This window comes from Giraffa tippelskirchi, chromosome 11 (genome assembly GCF_054371585.1).
Source record: "Giraffa tippelskirchi isolate mGirTip1 chromosome 11, T2T-mGirTip1v1.2.pri, whole genome shotgun sequence".
In the NCBI taxonomy this organism is placed as follows: domain Eukaryota; kingdom Metazoa; phylum Chordata; class Mammalia; order Artiodactyla; family Giraffidae; genus Giraffa; species Giraffa tippelskirchi.
The window spans coordinates 64,243,215-64,259,057 of record NC_137285.1 but is presented as its reverse complement, the minus strand read 5'-3'; the positions used below and the strand labels follow the sequence as shown (position 1 = coordinate 64,259,057).

Below are 15,843 nucleotides of genomic sequence, written 5' to 3'. Positions count from 1 at the left end.
CATGGCATGTGGAATCTTTGAGACCAGGACTGGAACCCATGTTCCCCTGCAATGGCAGGTGGATTCTTATCCACTGGACCACCAGGGAAGTCCTCTGCTTATGTTTTAGATTGGGAGTTGACAAACTGGCATATGGACTATATCCAGTTTGTTGCCTGTTTTTGTAGCACCTGTGAGCTAAGAACATTTTTATATCTTTAAATGATTGAAAACAGAAACAGAAGTAATATTTTGTCATAAGTGAAAATGATAAAACCGAATTTGGTGCTTATAAATAAAACTTTTTTGTGGAACAAAGCCATTCACTTACATATCATCTAAGGCTCTTTCATGATAAAATGGCAGAATTGAGTTGAAAGAGGGCTTATAATCTTCAAAGCCTAAAATATTAACACTTATTATTTGACTCTTTACAGAAAAAATTTTCAGATGCCTGATTCAGAGGTCAGTAATGCCCTAGGCCTTGTGGCTGTCTCATATGACTGTGCTTAGTGGGTCTTCAAGAATGAAGTACTAGAGGATGCACTTCCAAATAGCTCAATACATGAATACATAGATGACAAATACCTATTAAATATAATTCTTTTTCAGTTCAGTTCAGTCGCTCAGTCGTGTCGGACTCTTTGCGACCCCATGAACTGCAGCACGCCAGGCCTCCCTGTCCATCACCAACTCCCGGAGTCTACCCAAACCCATGTCCATCGAGTCAGTGATGCCATCCAACCATCTCATCCTCTGTCGTCCCCTTCTCCTCCTGCCCCCAATCATACTCAGCATTAGGGTCTTTTACAGTGAGTCACCTCTTCGCATGAGGTGGCCAAGGTATTGGAGTTTCAGCTTCAACATCAGTCCTTCCAATGAACACCCAGGATTGATCTCCTTTAGGATGGATTGATTGGATCTTCTTGCAGTCCAAGGGACTCTCAAGAGTCTTCTCCAACACCACAGTCCAAAAGCATCAATTCTTTGGTGCTCAGCTTTCTTCACCGTCCAACTCTCACATCCGTACATGAACACTGGAAAAACCATAGCCTTGACTAGATGGACTTTTGTTGGCAAAGTAATGTCTCTGCTTTTAAATATGCTATCTAGATTGGCCATAACCTTCCTTGCAAGGAGTAAGCGTCTTTTAATTTCATGGCTGCAATCACCATCAGCAGTGATTTTGGAGCCCAAAAAACTAAAGTCTAACACTGTTTCCACTGTTGCCCCATCTATTTCCCATGAAGTGATGGGACCAGATGCCATGATCTTAGTTTTCTGAACGTTGAGCTTTAAGCCAACTTTTTCACTCTCCTGTTTCACTTTCATCAAGAGGCTCTTTAGTTCTTCTTCACTTTTTGCCATAAGGGTGGTGTCATCTGCATATCTGAGGTTATTGATATTTCTCCCGGCAATCTTGATTCCAGCTTGTGTTTCTTCCAGCCCGTTTCTCATGATGTATTCTGCATAGAATTTAAATAAGCAGGGTGACAATATACAGCCTCGACGGACTCCTTTTCCTATTTGGAACCAGCCTGTTATTCCATGTCCAGTTCTAACTGTTGCTTCCTGACCTGCATACAGGTTTTTCAAGAGACAGGTCAAATGGTCTGGTATTCCCATCTCTTTCAGAATTTTCCACAGTTTATTGTGAGCCACACAGTCAAAGGCTTTGGCATAGTCAATAAAGCAGAAACAAATGTTTTTCTGGTACTCGCTTGCTTTTCCGATGATCCATCAGATGTTGGCAATTTGATCTCTGGTTCCTCTGCCTTTTCTAAAACTGGCTTGAACATCTGAAAGTTCACGGTTCATGTATTGCTGAAGCCTGGCTTGGAGAATTTTGAGCATTACTGTACTAGTATGTGAGATGAGTACAATTGTGCAATAGTTTGAGCATTCTTTGGCATTGCCTTTCTTTGGGATTGGAATGAAAACTGACCTCTTCCAGTCCTGTGGCCACTGCTGAGTTTTCCAGATTTACTGGCAAATTGAGTGCAGCACTTTCACAGCTGCATCAGTCATCAGTCATCTTTCAGGATTTGAAATAGTTCAACTGGAATTCCATCACCTCCACTAGCTTTGTTCGTAGTGATGCTTTCTAAGGCCCACTTGACTTCACATTCCAGGATGTCTGGCTCTAGGTGAGTGATCATACCATCATGATTATCTGGGTTGTGAAGATCTTTTTTGTACAGTTCTTCTGTGTATTCTTGCCACCTCTTCTTAATATTTTCTGCTTCTGTTAGGTCTCTACTACTTCTGTCCTTTATTGTGCCCATCTTTGCATGAAATGTTCCCTTGGTATCTCTAATTTTCTTGAAGAAATCTCAGTCTTTCCCTTCTATTGTTTTCCTCTGTTTCTTTGCATTGATTGCTGAGGAAGGCTTTCTTATCTCTCCTTGCTATTCTTTAGAACTCTGCATTCAGATAGGTATATCTTTCCTTTTCTCCTTTGCTTTTCGCTTCCTGTCTTTTACAGCTATTTGTAAGGCCTCCTCAGACAGCCATCTTGCTTTTTTGCATTTCTTTTTCTTGGAGATGGTTTTGATTCCTGTCTCCTGTACAATGTCACGAACCTCTGTCCATAGTTCATCAGGCACTCTGTCTATCAGATCTAGTCCCTTAAATCTATTTCTCACTTCCACTGTATAATTCTAAGGGATTTGATTTAGGTCATACCTGAATGGTCTAGTGGTTTTCTCCACTTTCTTCAATTTCAGTCTGAATTTGGCAATAAGGAGTTCATGATCTGAGCCACAGTCAGCTCCCGGTCTTGTTTTTGCTGACTGTACAGAGCTTCTCCATGATATTTTATGATTTTTGATGCAATTATAAATGGGATTTCTTTTAAAAAATCTGATAATTCATTATTTGTATTTATAAATGCAATAGATTTTTGTATATTGATTTTATACCTTGCAGCATCACTGAACTCGTTTATTATCAATTTTTTGTTAAGTTTTTAGATTTTCTGTACATAATACAATTTTATCTAAAAATAAAGGCAGTCTTGCTGTTTTTTTTATCATTAGTGGGTGTTCACTTTTATGTCAATTGCTTTTTCTGCATCTATTCATATGATCACATGATTTTTATCTTTCATTTTGTTAATGTAGCATGTCATGTTGATTGATTTGCGGATATTGAACCACACTTGATCCTGGTGCATAATCTTTTTAATGTATTATTAAGTCTGGTTTGCTAATAGTTGCTAATAGTTTGTTGAGGATTTCTGCATCTATAATATCAGGGATGTTGGCCTATAATTTTCTTTTCTTGTAGTGTCTTTATTTATTTTTTGTATTGAGGTTATGGTGGCCTCATAAAATGAGTCTGGAAGTGTTAGCTCCTCTGGTTTATATCCTTTTGATTTTTATTTTATACGTTGCATTTTTTTTTTGCATGAATGGAATATTTTATATATATATATATTCACTTGTATTTTTTCTTTTTTCACTTAATATATGTCTTTATATATAGTCATAGTTTCCATAAATACTGATTCATAAAATATTGATATTTTTCATATGGATAAATTATAATTTATATAATGATTATTTTATTGTGGACATTTGGGTTTTAGATTAAATAATCCTATACTATATGTCTTTTATACAAATATTTGGCTACATATATTCCTAGAAAAATACTAACTGGGTCAAGGTTTATTTTTAGGTTTTAGGAGAATGCTTACCATATGTATATGGTAAAAACAAAGTTACTTTCCAGATAGGCTTTAAAAATGACTGCATATTTATTTCATCTTTGTCACACTTAACATGATTTTTAATGATTGCCAGGTGGCAATAGTGGTAAAGAATCGCCTGACGGTGCAGTAGATGCAGGCTTGAGCCCTGGGTCAGGAAGATCCCCTGGGGGAGGATCTTCCCCCAGGTTGACACCCACTCCTGTGTTCTTGCCTGGGAAATCCCATGGACAGAGGAGCCTGGCAGGGTGCAGTCCGTGGGGTCTCAAAGAGTTGGACACAGCTAAGTGTGTGTGTGTGCATGCCCACACGCATGCGCGCGCGTGCGCACACACACACACACACACACACAATGATTAGCTATTAATTTAATGGTTGTCAATTATTTCAATAGTTGACAGTTTTAATGATTACCAGTATTTAAAGTATATTATTTTATTTTTCACCCATTTTACTATTAGTGAGGTTGAAAATCTTATGTATATTCATTCCTCTAAAAATTATTTATGTCCTTTGCCTAATTTTTTGTAATGAGAAACCAGTATTATTTTTACTTTTAAAGATTTATCTCCATATTAACATGTTTTTTACATTTCTTACAGATATCATAACTAACTTGCATTGAATTTTTTTGTGTGTGTGGTTATTTTTAACATAGTAGAGTTTTACATGGTTATGTAGTCATTGTATTGACTTTTCCTTTTGTGATTTCTGTCCATCTGTTTTAGTTTTGTAATTCCTTTTGCTTTGAAATTTCTTTCCAATGTAAGAATCAGCCAAGAATTTCCCTATATATTCATTGTGCCTTAAATGATTTCATTATTTACATTTAACATATCTGTGTAGATTTTATTTTGGTGTGAGGTTAATAGCAAACCTGATTTTTTCCCCCATGTACTTTGCCAATTTTTCTAGCAACTTACACGGATAAACCCACATTCCTCAGTGGTTTATGATGTGTTCTTTGTAGTACAAAAAAAAAAAATAGGTTTATTAGGATCTGTTTCAGGTCCTACTTTTGTGTTCTACTGACCTGCCTGCCAGTTCTCTCTCTTTTTTTTTTTTGTCTTTTCAGGTCATGCTGTTTCTTAATTTAACACTTTGTAATAACTTTGTAAAACAAGTTACCACCCTGTTCCTACACATTGATCCCTTTTCACAAAATTTCCTTTGGCTGTTTTTTTTTTTATGGTGGGGGGTGAGCACAATAAGCATTGGGATTTAATCTCATTTCTCAATTAAGGCAATAAAAACATTACCAGAGAAGTAAACTGTTTAATTTTTAACTTGAAACTATATATTCAGTTTATTCATCTAACACCTTTATCAACTTCTCTGAAAACACATTTTAAAAACTGAAAATAAAACACAGTTCTGTTTCCAATTTTCACATGCCTGAGGATGATTTTCTTTTCCCTTTGCCATTTTTAACATTTTGGATTTTGTTCTGTAATGATATAGCTTAGCTGATAAATTGTGTCTTAGGAGTAAAAAAATATTCATCAGTGAGTATTTGATGAGTGTTATGAAATATCTTGTTCTTTTGTTGTTGTTCTTGTTTTATTTTTATTTCATGTAATCCTAAACTTAACTCTGCAATCCAACAAGACTTGGAGGGGGACATGGAAAATATGGAACCCAAAAAACTGCACTGAGAATGTAGAGTTTATAGGATGATGCATACAGACAGGGGTGATGGAGGAGCTACAAGAGGAATGGACCGTTGGTTAAGGTAAAACACAAGTCAAATCTACTAGGGTTGTCCACGACGGGCAATGGCAATGTGTTCTCTGGTCTTTCCATTCCTAGCCCCCTAGCATACCATGGCTTCCGCAAAATATTCGTGTCTTCTTTTTTTTTTTTTTAATAAATTTATTTATTTTAGCTAGGGGCTAATTACTTTACAATATTGTAGTAGTTTTTGCCATACAGTGACATGAATCAGCTATGGGTTTACATGTGTTCCCCATCCTGAACCCCCCTCCCACCTCCCTCCCCATCCCATCCCTCTGGGTCATCCCATTGCCCCAGCCCTGAGCATTTGTCTCATGCATCGAACCTGGAATGGTGTTCTGTTTCACATATGATAATATACATGTTTCAATGCTATTCTCCCAGAACGTCCCACCCTCACCTTCTCCCTCAGAGTCCATAAGACTGTTCTATCGTGTCTTCTTTAACCTTGCCAGGAATCACGTGCTTGCCATTCAACCACTCTGTCTTGGCAATGCAGATGAAAAACTTGGAGCCATTCATGTTGGGTCCAGCATTGCTATGGATAAGGTGTCCAAGTCCTTGTGTTTCGGGATAAAGTTACCATCATCAAATTTCTCCTTAAGATGAACGTGCTTCCATTGCTATAATGGCATATGAAGTTATCACCCTGGCACGTGAGCCCTACAATAATTCTTTGAAAGCAGGAACCCTTATAACAGATTTCTTCTCACCACTGCTCTGAGCACAACAGTTTTCTGCTTGTCTTGGAAATTTGTTTGAAAACAGCTGAAAGGAGAAATGGCCCAAGAGCTCACGGCAATGGCCATGTCACAGAGCTTGGGGGTGGTTGCGGGGGGTGGTTGCTGACCGTGGCTGGACAATGTGTGGAGCTCCAGGAAGGTGGCCCTGGTATTTGTAAAGCTATCTTGTTTTATACCCATATGTTTTTTTCTAAAGTCAGAATAGTATAAAAGCTCTTTCTAAAACATACTTGCATTTTATGTACAGTATTACCTTCCTTCATTCACACAGTACATTTTTAGAGCTCCTTCACCGTGAGCCAGGTACCACTGTTGTTGATGCTGGGGTTGTAGCAGGGAGCAAGATAGTTCCAGTGAGGAAGACAAATATTACATAAACAACACATAGAAGCATGTAATGTAGTGTAGAAATAAGCACTCTGAAGAAATACAAAGCAAAATAAAAGGACAGAGGATGAGGGCAAAGGGGAGGGTGACTCTCTTGTGTAAGGTGAGCAGGAAAGTCCTTTGGGGGGATTAGGTGGTGTTTACAGACACTTGAAAGAAATGAGGGAGTAAGTCATGAGAGAGTTAATTCTTAAGTAGGTGGATAACAAATCCGGGGCCCTAGAGGAGGAGAGAAGGACAAATATTTTTTCTACTTTGCTTTGTCTTAGTCACATAAGACATTTTTTTCTTAAGCTCTGAGCTGTTACGGCAATGATCTGTTTCTTCTAAGACTAACTTTCTTTAAGCCCAGAGCTTAAAGCTTGCTGAAGGCTTTGTTTTCCTTAAGCTCTGTACTAATGACTGTATAACAAGAATCTATCTTGTTTCTCCTTCTTAACAAGAACCTTCTAACTAATCCTGTTATCTTAAGATGTATGTTGTGGGAGTGGGTCTGGTAAGATCTTTAAAACCTTGAGACATTCTTTTAATCTATTCTTAGTAAACAATGAAAAAGCTTTACAAAGCCCCACCTAAACTACTAAGCAGGCAGAGAGTGCCCCACCCTGTTCTGATGTCTATGTCAGAAGCTTCTCTATCCCTTTTTCCCTGTAGTAAAACTTTTGCCACATGAAGTTCTGAGTGCCTGAAGCCTCCTCTCTGGTCCTGAAGCTAAATTCTCTTCAGAGAACACAGACCCGACACAGTTCACCATAAGCTATCAGTTATATAGGTGGTGGATTCATCAAGAACATCAGTGTATCCGGAGGGTAGTGAGTGAGTCAGAAAGCCGTGGGAGATGAGGTCAGAGAAAGGGGTCAAATGAAAGAGCTGGATTTTATGAGTATGAGAAGCTGTTGGAATATTCTGAGCAGGAGAGTAACATGATTTGGTGTTTCAGTAGTATCTCTCTGGCTGCCAATATAATAAGTGGATGGTGGTGCTATTCGCTAAAATCAATGGGAGAGCAGTAGATTTTGGAGTGGTGGGAATCACAGTACATTGGAAGTACCTATTAGTCACTAGTTGTTGTTCAGCCACTAAGTCATGTCCAACTCTGCAACCCCATGGACTGCAGCACGCCAGGCCTCCCTGTTCTTCACTATCTCCTAGAGTTTGTTCAAACTTATGTCCATTGAGTTGGTGATGCTATCTAACCATCTCATCCTCTACCACCCTCTTCTCCTTTTGCCTTCAATCTTTCCCAGCATCTGGGTCTTTTGCAATGAGTCCGCTCTTTGCATCAGGTGGCCAAAGTATTAGAGCTTCAGCATCAGTCTTTCCAATGAATATTCAAAATTGATTTCCTTTAGTATTGACTGGTTTGATCTCCTTGCAGTCCAGGAGACTCTCAAGAGTCTTCAACACCACAGTTCAAAAGCATCAGTTCTTAGGCACTCAATCTTCTTTAGGGTCCAACTCTCACATTCATACATGGCTACTATGGCAACCCACTCCAGTACTCTTGCCTGGAAAATCCCATGGACAGAAGAGCCTGGTAGGCTACAGTCTTTGGGGTCGCAGAGTCGGATACGACTGAACGACTTCACTTTCTTTCTTTCTTTCACTGGAAAAGCCATAGCTTTGTCTATATGGACCTTTGGGCAAAGTGATGTCTTTACTTTTTAATACACTGTCTAGGTTTGTCATAGCTTTCCTTCCAAGAAGTAAGCATCTTTTAATTTCATGGCTACAGCCACCAACTGAAGTGATTTTGGAGCCCCAGAAAAGAAAATCTGACATTGCTTCCACTTTTCCCCTTCTATCTGCCATAAAGTGATGGGACCAGATGCCATGATCTTAGTTTCTTTAATGTTGAGTTTTAAGCCAGCTTTTTCCATTCTGCTCTTCTACCCCTTCAAGAGGCTCTTTTGTTCCTCTTCACTTTTTGCTATTAGGGTGGTATCATCTCCATATCTGAAGTTTTTAATATTTATCAATCTTGATATCAGATTGTGATTCATCCAGACTGACATTTCACATGATGTGCTCTGCATATTAGTCACTTCAGAGGAGGTTTAATTAACTGGACGATGTATGAATCTGTGGCACAAGACCAAGTATTGGAGGAATGTGTGTTGGTTTAATGCCCTGGGGTTGGGTCGGATCACTCAAGGTGCATATTAGTTTCCTAGGGCTTCTATTACAAATAATCATAGACTTTGTATCTTAAGAAAATAGAAATTTTTGTTGCTCATAGTTCTGGAGGCTAGAAGAACAAAATCTAGCAGGTCCTTAGTCTCTCCAAGGGCTCTATGGGGAAGTCACTTCTTTGCTTTTTTCCAGCTTCTGACACCTGTAAAGTGCTCCTTGACTTGTAGCCACATCACTCCAGACTCTGCTTCTGTGGTCACAGTGCTTCCTGCTCTTCTGTCCATGGAGTCTCTCTGCCTCTTTCTTATGAGGACACTTGTCATTGGATGAAAGGTTCATCTGATGAGGTTTATCCAGGATAAACGCTTCTCAGAATCCTTAATCACAACTTTGGCAATACAAGGTAGGATTCACTATTTCATAAAATAAAGTAAAATCACAGTTTCAAGGGATTAGGAGGCAGATGTGTCTTTTGGAGACCACCTTCTGTATTGTGTCTTTTGTATTGACCACCTTTCAGCCCAATACAGGTGATGACTGTGGATTGAAAAGCCAAGTGGTCCCAAGACTGACCTCCAGAGCACAGCAGTATTCAGAAGTCAGAGAGAACACAGAGGCAGTAAAGAAAACTGAACGTAGTCAGTGAAATGTAGGAGAGAGAGTCAGAGTGTGGCCACTGATGAAGAAGAGTTTCAATGAGAAGGAGATGATTAGCTGTGTGAAAGCAGCTGAGCGGTGTACAAAATAAGGGCCCAATCTTGATTGTTAGATTTGGTAAGACCTTGTCATTGGTGAACTTGCCAAAATTGGCATATTTGATTCCATTGTGGTCCCCAGTGCTGAATCCAGCTTCTGTTGAAATATTATAACCCTGGTTTAGCCATCATTATTGTGCTTATTCGCTCAATCGTGTCCAACTCTTTCTGACACCATGGACTATAGCCTTCCAGGCTCCTCTGTCCATGGGGGTTCTCCAGGCAAGAATACTAGAGTGGATTGCCATGCCTTCCTCCAGAGGGTCTTCCCAACCCAGGGATCAAAGCCAGGTCTCCCACATTGCAGGTGGATTATTTACTGTCTGAGTCACCAGGCTAGCCCAAGAATACTGGAGTGAGTAGCCCATCCCTTCTGCATGGGATCTTCCTGTCCCAGGAATTGAACTGGGGTCTCCTACATTGCAAGTGAAGATTCTTTAGCAGCTGAACTACCAGGGAAGCCCTGTTTTAGCTGTTGCATCCATGACTGGCCAGTGTAAAAAGTGCTTCAATGTAAAAAGTTATTTTGTGTTTCTTTCTTCTTCTTCTTCTTCTCTTCTTTCTGTTTGAAGATCTGTGTGTGAGTATGTTGTGTCAGTAACCTTGGTTCTTCAAACTAGTTTATGCTCATGGTAGAAATTTTGGAAACTGTTGTTGTTTTGCAGTCGCTAAGTCATGGCCAACTATTTGTGACCCATGGACTGCAGCATGTCCAACTCCCCTGTCTGTCACTATCTCCCAGAGTTTCCTCAAATTCATGTCCATTGAGTCAGTGATGCTATCAAACCATCTCATCCTCTGCTGCACCCTTCTCCTCTTGGCCTTCAACCTTTCTCAACATCAGGGTCTTTTCCAATGAGTGGGCTCTTTGTATCAGGTAGCCAAAGTATTTGAGTCTAAGCTTCAGCATCAGCCCTTCCAATGAATATGCAGGGTTGACTTCCTTTAGGATTGGCTGGTTTGATCTCCTTGCAGTCCAAGGGACTCTCAAAAGTCTTCTCAAGCACCACAATTTGAAAGCTCAGCTTTCTTTATGGTCCAATTCTCACATCTATACATGACTACTTAAAAAACTATAGCTTTGACTGTATGGACCTTTATTGGCAATGTGATGTATCTGCCTTTTAATACACTGTCTAGATTTGTCAAGCTTTGCTTCCAGGGAGCAAACATCTTTTAATTTCATTACTGCAGTTACTGTCCACCATGATTTTAGAGCCCAAGAAAATAATATGTGCCATTGCTTCTACTTTTTCCCCTTCTATTTTCCATAAAGTCATGGGACTGGATGCCAAGATCTTAGATTTCTTAATGTTGAGTTCCAAGCCAGCTTTTTCTCTCTCCTCTTTCACCCTCATCAAGAAACTCTGTAGTTCCTCTTCACTTTATGCTGTTAGAGTGGTATTATCTACATATTTGAAGTTGTTGATACTTCTCTCAATAGTCTTGATTCAAGCTTGTGATTGATGCAGCCCAGCATTTCACATGATGTACTCTGCATAGAAGTTAAATGAGCAGTGTGACAATATACAGATTTGACGTACTCCTTTCCTCAGTTTGAACCAGTCTGTTGTTCCATGTCGGGTTCTAACTGTCGCTTCTTGACCCGCATACAATTTTCTCAGGAAGTAGGTAAGGTGGTCTGGTGTTCCCATCTCTTTAAGAATTTTCCACAGTTTGTTGTGATCCACACAGTGAAAGGCTTTAGTGTAGTCAGTGAGGCAGAAACTGAAAGTGTGTGAAAGTGTTAAATCACTCAGTCATGTCTGATTCGTTGCAACCCCATGAACTGTAGCCCACCGGACTCCTCTGTCCACGGGATTCTCCAGGTAAGAATAGTTGAATGAGTTGCCATTCCATTCTCCAGGGGATCTTCCTGACCCATGGATCAAACTTGGGTCTCCTGTATTGCAGGCAGATTCTTTACCATCTGAGCCACCGGTGAAGCAGAAACATATTTTTCTGGAATTTCTCTGCTTTCTCCATGACCCAACGAATGTTGGCAATTTGATCTCTGGTTCCCGTGCCTCTTTGAAATTTTAGAAGTTAAAATAAGAAAAAATTAAAATGAGTTATTTAATTTTAAATTTTATTTGAAGTTTAGCCTTTTTTCCCTAGGACTTTTGGTGTTTGATCAGTCAGTTTTTTAGGTTGGGCTCTAAGGCTTCTATACAGAGACCACTGAATTAAGTGTGATATGATTGCCCAGCAGTATATAAAGGACAGTGTTGCTAACAATATATCACCCTATGACTCTAGATTGATTTTTGGGTTTCAGGGTGCCAATGTGATTGGCTGGGCACGCACCCAGTTGTTGAAGAGGAGACATTTCCAAATAGGAGGAGGCTATGCTGGTGATGGGAAGGCAGATGGATCCAATCTGTTTGTAGAATATGAAAACATGTTTTCAAGAGCCATTGTTCCCATTTTGTCCCATGACATATTCAGGGATTTCCCTGGTGGCTCGGATGTCAAAGAATCTGCCTGCAATGTAGGAGATCCAGGTTCGATCCCTGGGTCAGGAAGATCCCCTGGAGAAGGGAATGGCACCCCACTCCCGTATTCTTGCCTGGAGAATTCCATGGACAGAGGTGCCTGGAAGGCTACAGTCCACAGGGTCACAAAGAGTTGGACATGACTGAGTGACTAAAACTTCGACTTTTCAACATGACATTTTCATATGGAAAAATCCTTACCCAGATGTTAAAAAGAAGGAAGTGGTAAAAATTCTTTAAATTTCAGGACGCTAGTAATGGAATCAAGGAGGTATTAATATTTTATTAATAGCTTACATCTTTATAATGTCTCCATTAAATTTAGTTAAAGGTCAAACTGGGACACTGGGAGGGAGAACAGTTTTGAGTCAGAATAAGTTTAAAGTAAAACCCATCAAATTCCTCTCAGTCGAAAGCAGGCAAATTGAGATTGAGAGGAGGAACACAAGGATGTCATTGAGGATACTGTGATGTGACTCTGAGTAGATTCAAGGATGAGATCCTCCCAAGGTCTCCTCTAGGTCCCCACTTGAGCACCACAGGACTTTGAGTTCAGTTTAGTCGCTCAGTCGTGTCCGACTCTTTGCGACCCCATGAATTGCAGCACGCCCGGCCTCCTTGTCCATCACCAACTCCCGGAGTCTACCCAAACCCATGTCCATCGAGTCAGTGTGATCATAGACTCTAATCAGAAGCTTCTTTCTCTGAAGCAGCTATCTCTTGACGAAAGGGCCCACTGAGCTTATTTACTCAATAATCAGAATTGTCTCTTAAAGATTTGGCAAAGCCGTTTCTATTATTTTAAATTACCTAAATTTTATGTGTAAAGTCAGTGGAAACTAGAAAATGTAGACCTCTTAAAAATGCCAAATTACATGTAGACTTTCAAGACCACTTATTAGTGAGTAGGCCACTATTTTTAGGGAGTTGAATAAAGAGAAGAGGAATACTTTTTAATTTCATGATTCTGAAACTTAGGATCTGAACTGATAACATAAACTGATATCAGCACTCTTGTCTTACTTTTGACTCCATATATTTTGCTTGCCAGAAGTCCAAATGAGAAAAAGGTCTTGAAATTGGAAATAAGGAAACTTATTTTATACAAGCCACATTACTTGTTAATATGGACTATTATAGGCTGAGAATGAATTTTTGAATTTTAAGTTCATTGTACTTATCTTCCAATCAAGCCAAAGTTATTGAGAGTACCATATGGTTTTAGAAGATATGTTTGGTGTCTTTGGGAACTTGAGGCTACTAAATCATTAACAGCTGATGGAATGGAGTAGACCAAATGTACTTGGAATTGAGTTCTTTGTAGTGGAGAAGTTTGTGGATTTCCTGGTTCAGCCTATCTGATGAGAAGAATAACTCACAAACATGTTAGCTAGCTGCACAAGATGAATAATTTTTCCTGAGAATATGAGATTGATGAGAGCGAAGATAAATGTAAAAGACTGTGTCATCAGCTGAAAAAAATTAAAGAAGGAAATAATATTGCCAATTTTAAAATGTTTCATCAGGTTCAGAGCCAGATAATTCTTTGTTGTAGGGTCTGTTCTTTCATGGTTTAGCGGCATCTCTGGCTTCAACTCCTGAGATGCCAGTAAAACTCTTTCCCCAGTTGTGAAAATCAAAACTGTCCTCTGACAATGCCAAATGTCCTCATGAGGGCACACTTGTTCCTCAGTGAGACCCACTAGGCAAGGCTACAGAGGTAACCCCCAAAGTCGTATTGCAGTTATATGGTCAAGGTTGACTAGGATGAATAGGCAGATCTATGAGAACTTGTGCTTATTGAGTGTGTTATTGGGATGGAATTTCATTTGGGAAACATAATAATTAAGGTTTAGCTTATATTGTATATTGTATTGATGAAAGATAGACTTTTTTTTTTCAGTATAGAGTTTAAATGAGAACAATAGGTCTACTAAAAATGTGGGTGATTAATTGTCTTCTATTTCACCTCCCTCCAAAAAGCCTGACAGAAATATGTAGAACTGCCCAAACGAAATCAGTAGTGGGATGACACTGGGGAGACCGCTTAGAGTATGACTTTCCATTTGCTTGAATTTTACTACATAGAGAGGCCACTCGGTGACTTACATAATTGCACATGCATGTCTTCATATAGAGACAAAGTGGCACTTGAGGCTGAGACTGTGTTCACCAAATGCCTGGGCAATCATCAACTTTTCCCGGTCTCCTTCTGAGTTAGGTTGGGGCCATGTAACAAACTGTCCAGTGGAATGTGAGCTGAACCTAACTTATGGGCTGAGGAAGCTAAAAACTGGAGTGTGTCTTCCACGCTCTCCTCCCCTGTCAGAGTGGCCTGGGGGCCTCACCAGTGCACGTCCTGTGAACCAGAGAGGAGCTGCTCCTTTCTTTCATTGTCTCTGTTCTCTACTGCCTTATTTTGGAAGGTCTTCTAGTTGGACATTGGACTCTCTGGGTTGACCTGCTTAATTGTCATATTTCCAGTGGTCATCACTTTATTTATCTGTGCTTTGGAACTCAGTTGGGATTTGGCCGTGGGGAATAGAAGGGTCAGCTGAGACTCAAGAGCACAAGCATCACTGTCGGTTGCCTTTCTCCATGTTAGTGATACTCTGATGAGAAAGCCACATGCTTATGAAGTGAACTTCATATGATGTTGCACATGATCTAGAAACTTCTGTACTGAATGAAGGTTAGGGGCTTTGAGGAGTATTTTTCAATAAAGGATAAAGTTATGAAATGACAAAAGGTGACACTTGAGAGGCAGGATTGCATGATCTTTAGTAGCGTGTAGTCTGCTGTTCAATTGCCTGAATTTGAATCCTAGTTTTGACCCTTTCTAGCTGTGTGATCTTTGGCAGGTTACTTTACCTCACTGAGCCTGACTTTTCTTGTCTGTAAAACAGAATTCGTTAAGGTTATAAGCTTGTAATATATGTTAAGCAATTAGAATAGTATGTGTTCTGTAATATATAGCTCTTATTCTTTTTTTCTTTCTCCTTCTTCCTCTTCCTCCTCCTCTTCTTTCTCCTTCTCCTTTTGGTTGATCTTCCCTTAAAGTGCTTCTTGTATTGTTAGTGCTGTCTAGATGTTTGTTATCACTAGTTAATGGGGTTACAAATCAAAAGAATTATACCAAGCCTATGAGTGCAAGAATATTTTGAGTTCTATTAATAGCCTGTTGTTTTCTAACTGTATACTCCAATGGCTAGTATAAATAAGTTAAGTGCTTTCATAATTCTAATTGCTTTCTCTTTTCTACCAGGCATATGATCACTGCTAACATAAGTGATACTCTGGTTAAAGAGAAAGTGGCCCTTTCCTCTGGGCAGTTTCAGCTCCATGTCAGTGCACCTGTTGGCCGGCAGAACACAGGCTGGATTTCACCCCCGCATGCCCCTGGGAAAGGCTTCTCTGTTTAGTGTTCAGCCTGCACTGTTTGGGGCCCTGGTGGGGGCATTACCCCCGGAAGGAAATCTGTCCTAGGAAAGTCAAATCTCATGCTCCAAGGTGAATCCTGTTAACTGATTGGATACTAGTAGTTGTGCCTGATTTCTTTGTCCTTGTTGCTGTGAAAGGGTGAAGGTAAGTGTTAAGCTCATCACTTGAAGGGTTTGAGAATGAGTGGGAATCCACAAGTTATCAGGTGGTGAGCATCTAGATTTAAACCCTTGAGATTGGATGAGATCACTTAGGTATAGTGAGTGGAATAAGAAGGCAAATGGACCAAGAAACTCAAACTTTCAGAGATGACATAAAAGTATAGGAATGGGCAAAGGAGACTGAAAAGAAGACAAAAGGGAGAGAGAGAATGAAGGTGCATTGTCACAGAACGTGAGGGAAGAGAGAGAAAACCAAGCCTACACTTCAGCCACCTGATGTGAAGAGCCGGCTCGTTAGAAAAG

At 39.8% G+C, this 15,843-nt stretch overlaps 1 protein-coding gene across 1 annotated transcript in view; it reads left to right on the top strand.

The window, feature by feature from the left end:
• The window catches only part of DCHS2 (dachsous cadherin-related 2), a 311,921-nt gene that overhangs the window by 109,561 nt on the left and 186,517 nt on the right, over positions 1-15,843 (top strand). The gene's annotated exons all lie outside the window — the stretch shown is intronic.